Source organism: Pteropus alecto, unplaced genomic scaffold (genome assembly GCF_000325575.1).
Source record: "Pteropus alecto unplaced genomic scaffold, ASM32557v1 scaffold280, whole genome shotgun sequence".
NCBI lineage: Eukaryota > Metazoa > Chordata > Mammalia > Chiroptera > Pteropodidae > Pteropus > Pteropus alecto.
Genome location: NW_006430057.1, coordinates 224,327 through 230,938, shown reverse-complemented (window position 1 = coordinate 230,938; position 6,612 = coordinate 224,327). Strand labels below are relative to the sequence as shown.

Sequence of the window (6,612 nt, the reverse complement as noted above, 5' to 3'; positions counted from 1 at the left end):
AAGGGGGTCAAATATAGGGGGATTCGGAGAGGGTGAAGTGGGTAAAGGGGATCAAATATATGGTAGCTGAAAGAAACTGGACTCTGGGTGGTAATCACACAATAGAATATATAGATGTCAAATTACAATGTACACCTGAAAACTATATAATTGTATTAACCAATGTTTCCCCAATAAACTTAATTTTTAAAATGTTAAAAAATAAATGAACAAAAAATAAAAGCAAGTCTTAGTGATTTAAGTGGCTGTTTGTTGACCGACTCTCCGTTGGCAGTGACTGTCCTGTCTCCTAATCAATGCTAAATCAATGCCGAATGAGTGGCTTTTCTCCTCCCAGAGGCATTAGCAGGTAGCCCCCCAGTAGATAACATCACTTTCTAGTTCATCTAAAGATAGAAAGCAACTAAAAAGAATTTGGTTAACTTCCTGCAACCAAAAGGATGAATTGACCTGCATATGCACCCATTTTTTCCCTTCTTTGCTCCTGTTATAATAACAGCAGGTACCAATTATGCAGTGTTAATTATCTGCCAGGCATTATGGTAATCATATTATGTGCATTAACTCTTTTCTACTCATCAGATCAAACTTAGATAGGTTCTCATAATTTCCTTGTTTTATAGTCTAGGAAACTGAGACTCAGGGAGAGTAAGTGACTTGCCCAAGGTCTCACAGCTAGAAGGTGATAGAACCAAGTGTTCCAACCCAGACAGTCTGACTCTAGAGTCTGAACTCTTAACTCCTAGGCTCTCCTCTATAAGACAAATCCCTGGTCCTGTTCTGACTCATCTCTTCCCAGCCCTAGAGAGCTTTGATTCATTGACTATTCACATTGATGTCTCTCTGTCTTCCTACCTGTCCCTCTCCTGTCATTCACTTCATTGTGCAAACAAGCTGTCACTCCCAGGTCAAAGTAAAACCCCTCCCCTAACCCCACAACGACCTCCAGTTCTCTCTTGACTTGAATATTCATAACCCAACTGTCTATTGAATATCTATACCTGGAAATCTTATGGCCATCTCAAGCTAAATACAACTGAACCTTGAACAACACATGGGCCAGAGGCACCGACCCCCAAAAATTCAAGTATAACTTTTGACTCCTCAAAACCTTAACTACTGTCTACAGCCATGCTACCCTGAACAAGCTCGATCCCATCTGATCTCGGAAGCTAAGCAGGGTCGGGCCTGGTTAGTACTTAGATGGGAGACCGCCTAGGAAGACCAGGTGCTGTAGGCTTAAAAAATAAGGGATTGTAAGATGACAAGGTCCTTGCAATCTGTGAGGTCAACCAAGGGTTGGTTGCCTTGCTTAAAAAAACAAACAAACAAACAAAAACTTAACTACTAATAGTCTGGTGTTAACTGGAAGCCTTACCAATAACATAAAGTCAATTAACACGTATTTTGCACATTATATGCATTATATACTGTATCCTTACAATAAAGTAAACTAGAGGAAAGAAAAATTTTATTAAGAAAATCATAAGAAAAAGAAAATATATCTACAGTATTTATTGAAAAGAATCTGCAAATAAGTGGACCCACACAGTTCAAATCTATATTGTTCAAGAGTCAACTGTACATCCAAAACCAAACCCTTGATCCCTCTGCTCTCCTACCATAAAACTATTCTTCTCATGGTCTTTCTCTCTTAGTAAATGACACCACCACCCACCCTGTTACTCAAGCCAGAAACTTGGACGTCATCTTTGCGAACTCCCTTCTCTCTTCTCCTACCCTCACTCAGTGCAAGTCTTGTCAATTCTACTAAATCTCTTATCTGTCCATTTCACTCCATCTCCACTTCCTCCGCTCTAGTGCAGTCACCATGATTTGTTACCTGGACTACAAACCACCAACTCTTACCAGTCTTTACTTCTAGCCTAACCTGTCCCACCCCAACCAGTCCGATCTCAGCAGTCCACTGCTAACCTTGGTGATTTTTTACACTCAAATCTGACGGGCCACTGTCCAATTCCGAATCCTTCAATGTTTCACTGAGCCTCAGGATAGAATCCAAACTCTCTTTCAAGGCTTAGAGGCTCCCCATGATCTGTCCCTTGCTTATCTCTCCAGTCTCATCCTCTCCACCCTTATCACTACTTCCTCTCAGCACCCTCTCTCCTCACTCCCCACTACGTCTCCTTTCTACACTCCCTCCACACAGGGTGACTTTCAGTTCTCTAATATCTCCCAGCTCTCTGTCAACTGGGCCTTTTTTACAATCCATTTATTCTGCATAGGATAAGACCATGCCACACTCTACCTCCTAGACCTAACTCCTCTTCAGCCTTTAGGACTCAGCTTTCTCTTCTTCAACCTCTCCCATGTTCAGGACAAGTTCCCAAAGATCTATGCCTTCCTCACCACAGCACTCAGCACTAGACCATTGTCATGCCCCATAGACTGTGAGCCATGAAGATGAGGTCCTGTTGATGTGGCTCACTGCTGTAGCCCAGCACTCAGCACTCAGAACCCAGCCCTCAGTACTATGTGTCTGCCTCATAGTCTGTAATGGGTGTTTGTGGAAAGAACAAGTGGGAATTGGAGGCGGCTGACCTTGAATTTAGATCCACAGGCCAGGATTTCCGATTAAACTAATAGTTGTTGTTTTGTAACTCATTTGCTTTTCATTCTCATGCCCTTCTCACATTTGTGAGCCCTACAAAACACTTTATCTAATGAACACCGTATCAGACATACATTTAGAGAGTTACAAATGTAGCATTAGAGGTTCATGATTTTAGAAGCAACTTCCTCATCTCAAAGGGAAGAAAACAGAAGTCTCAAAAGCTGAAGTGGTTTGTTAGTGGCAGGTTTGCTACATCTAGAAATATGTCAGTGCAGAATACTTCCTTTGGCCCCTATGAATACTTCTCTCTCACTGCACTTATAATACTCTATGATAATGGTCTATGTGCAAAACTGGAACTCGGCTTCAGATTTCTTGATTCCGATACTCTGTCCCCAATCTTACACCATGCTGTGATGAGTTAAAGATGACCACTAGTTCTTTGATACTCTTCCCAGTGGCAGGTGGGGTCTATATTCCCTTCCCTTGAATCCAGGTGAGTTCTGTAACTGCTTAGACCAATAAAATACAGCAAAAGAGATATACTGAGATCATCACACTGTGAGCAGCCCAAGCCACAATGAGAGGCCCTGGAGGATGAGATGCCATGCGGAGAGAGAGAGAGAGGCCAAGGAGCTCCCACTGCCCCCTCCACCCAGCCAAGGCCTGCCCAAGATCCTGACCCACAAAATGTGATGGAAGCAAAATGTTTTAAGCCACTAAGTTTGGGGATAGTTTGTTACCAGCAATAGATAGTAGAAAGATATATTGTCTCTAGCGTTCTTCAAAATGCCAGTGAAGAGCTGTCTTTCAAAGCACAAAGCTTTTGTTTGTATAAAATGTCACCATTCTGGGATCCCAAAATTATATACTAAACATATGCACATTACACACATATGAATGTCACTTTGGTGATTAAAACATTAAAAATGCATCTCGCAGTAGAGCCATGTACTGTTTTGGCATCAGTCTTAACCAGACCTTTTATATTTAAAATATGTGAGTTCAGAATACTTCCCTTGGCCCCTATGAATACCTCTATCATTATACTTATAATATTGTATGATAATTGTCTATGTGTCTATCTCCCTGACTAGATCAGTGTTTTTCAAACTGTAGATGCAACCTATTAATGGGTCATAAAATCCATTTTTAATGAAATAGGATAAAATAAAAATATAAGAATATGTTGTACACAAGTCAAGAAACTTGCAGGGGTGTGTGTGGCCACTGCACACATTGTGAGATCCCCAAGAACAGCACCCATGCCTAGCCTATTCACCACTATATCCCCAGCAGCCAGCACACTGTTTGTTATGTATACATTCTATAAATATTTGTTAAATGCATGAATGTTATTCTTGGCTGCTCCTATTTGGAAATGAACATCTTCGTCTTTTTGCAATCTTTTACTGTTTCTTAAGAATAGAGCTGGACTCCAGACTTCTACTTCCTTCATAAACAAGGGAATCTTTCAGCAGTTTATTTGTTATCCTTTCACTTTAAATTTTTAGTTTTCAGTTTGGGCCTGAATATCTACACCAGTGTGAACTTTCTGTTAACTGCTTGCTGAAACAGAAAATGTCCACCCCTCTCCCCAATCCAGTCAAAAATGAAGAAAACAAAGGAAAGAAGGAAGGGAGGGAGGGAGGGAGAAAGGAAAGGAGGGAAAGGAAAGAAGAAAACATATCGGTTTACAGTTTTATACTGAGAACTCTGAAAGATGAATTGCTACCACTTACTAAGTCCCAACAATAGACCAAGCACTTTTGACACACCCTCCCATTTAATTGTCACAGTCTCTAGCACAGTCTTATTAACCCCCATTTCACACGTACTCAGGGAGGTTAAGTAACTCCCCTAAAGTTGCCAAGCTAGTAAATGAAAGATATATGATGAGCTTTCCATGTCCCTCTGCTGCCCCCATGCAATTAATCAAAGCACCTAGATGGAGGGTTGTGCTAAGACCGAACAGCCTAGAAATAATACATTTTCTCTATAGACACACCTTAAGGTTGGTGTTTATGATGTAGACATCATAGGTAGAGCTCAACACCTTTTGGTGATTTGTAAACATACCAGGAACTCACTCTCCCATCAGTATGTCTCCTTGAGCGTCACACTTGAAAATACACATGTTGAAACTATATTTAGAGAACCCTAAAAATTCCACCAAAAAACTATTAGAACTGATAAATGGATTCAGTACAGTAGGATACAAAATTAACACTCAGAAATAGTTGCATACACCAATAACAAACTATCAGAAAGAGAAATTAAGAAAACTATCTCATTTAAAATTGCACCCCCTCCAAAAAATAAATTTAACCAAGGAGGGAAAAGACCTATATTTGGAAAATTATAAGACACTAAAAAAAGAAACTGAAGAAGATACAAATAAATGGAAGCATCTGCTCATGGATAGAAAGAATTAACATTGTTAAAATGTCCACATTACCCAAAGCAATCTATAGATTTAATACAATCCCTATCAAAATACCCACGCCATTTTTCAGAGAAGTAGAACAAATAATCTAAAATTTATATGGAACCACAAAAGAACCCAAATTGCTACAGCAATCTTGAGAAAGAAGAACAAAGTTGGAGGTATCATGCTACCTGATATCGAACTATACGAGGCTATAGTAATCAAAACAGCAATGGTACTGGCATAAAAACAGACACATAGATCAATGGAACAGAATAGAGAGCCCAGAAATAAACCCATGCCAATATGGTCATCTAATCTATGAGGCAAAAATGTACAATGGGATAAAGATGGTCTATTCAATAAATGGTGTTGGGAAAACTGAACAAATACATGAAAAAAAATGAAACTGTGCCACCTTTTTACACATAAATTCAAAATGGATTAAAGACTTAAATGTAAGTCTCAAAACCTTAAAACTCCTAGAGAAGAAAACGTAGGCAGTAAACTCTCTGACATTGCTCTTAGTCATATTTTTTTCCTGAAATATTAACTTGGAAAAGGGAAACAAAAGAAAAAATAAACAAATGGGACTACATCAAACTAAAAAGTTTTTGCACAGCAAAGGAAACCATCAACAAAACAAAAAGACACCGTACTGAATGAGAGAAGATATTCGCAATGATACATCCAATCAGGGGCTAATATCCAAAATATATAAAGATCTCATACAACTTAAAACCAAACAAAACCCCAACAATCCAATTAAAAAATAGGCAGAGGACCTGAATAGACATTTCTTCAAAGGGGAAATACAGATGGCCAACAGACATATGAAAAGATGAAAAGATGCTCAACGACACTAATCAACAGAGAAATGCAAATTAATACCACAATGAGATATCACCTCACACCTGTCAGAATGACTATCATCAATTAATCAAAGAACAGTAAGTGTTGGTGAGGATGTGGAAAAAAGAGAGCCCTTGTGCACCATTGGTGGGATTGCAAATTGGTACAGCCACTATGGAAAACAGTATGGAGGGTCCACCAAAAATTAAAAATAGATCTACATTATGATCTAGCAATCCCGCTTCCGAGTATTTATCTGAAACAAAATAGTAATTCAAAAAGATATATGCATTCCTATGTGCACTGCAGCATTATCTACAATAGCCAAGATATGGAAGCAACGTAAGTGTCCATCAATAGACAATTAGGTAAAGAAGAAGTGGTACATATATACGATGGAATATTACTCGGCCATAAAAAAAGAATGAAATCTTACCATTTGGGACAACATAGATGGACCTAGAGGGTATTATGCTAAGTGAAATAAGTCAGAGAAAGACAAATACCATATGATTTTACTTATATGTGGAATCAAAAAAAAAAAACAATAAACAAATGATTGAAACAAATAAACTCATAGATACAGAGAACAAACTCATGGTTGGCAGATGGGAGGGGAGTTAGGGGGCTGAGTGAAAAGGTGAAGGGATTAAGAAGTACAAATTGGCAGTTACAAAATAGTCACGGGATATAAAGTACAGCATAGGGAATATAGTCAATAATATTGTAATAACTATATATGGTAATAACTATATAT

The 6,612-nt window shown here is 38.8% G+C and overlaps 1 non-coding gene across 1 annotated transcript; it reads left to right on the top strand.

Annotated features, from left to right (window-relative positions):
- Positions 1-1,121: 1,121 nt before the first annotated feature.
- LOC112479211 lies at positions 1,122-1,240 on the top strand. Its single transcript, XR_003046100.1, has one exon. It is a non-coding gene; the product is annotated as a 5S ribosomal RNA (ribosomal RNA).
- The last annotated feature ends 5,372 nt before the right edge of the window (positions 1,241-6,612 follow it).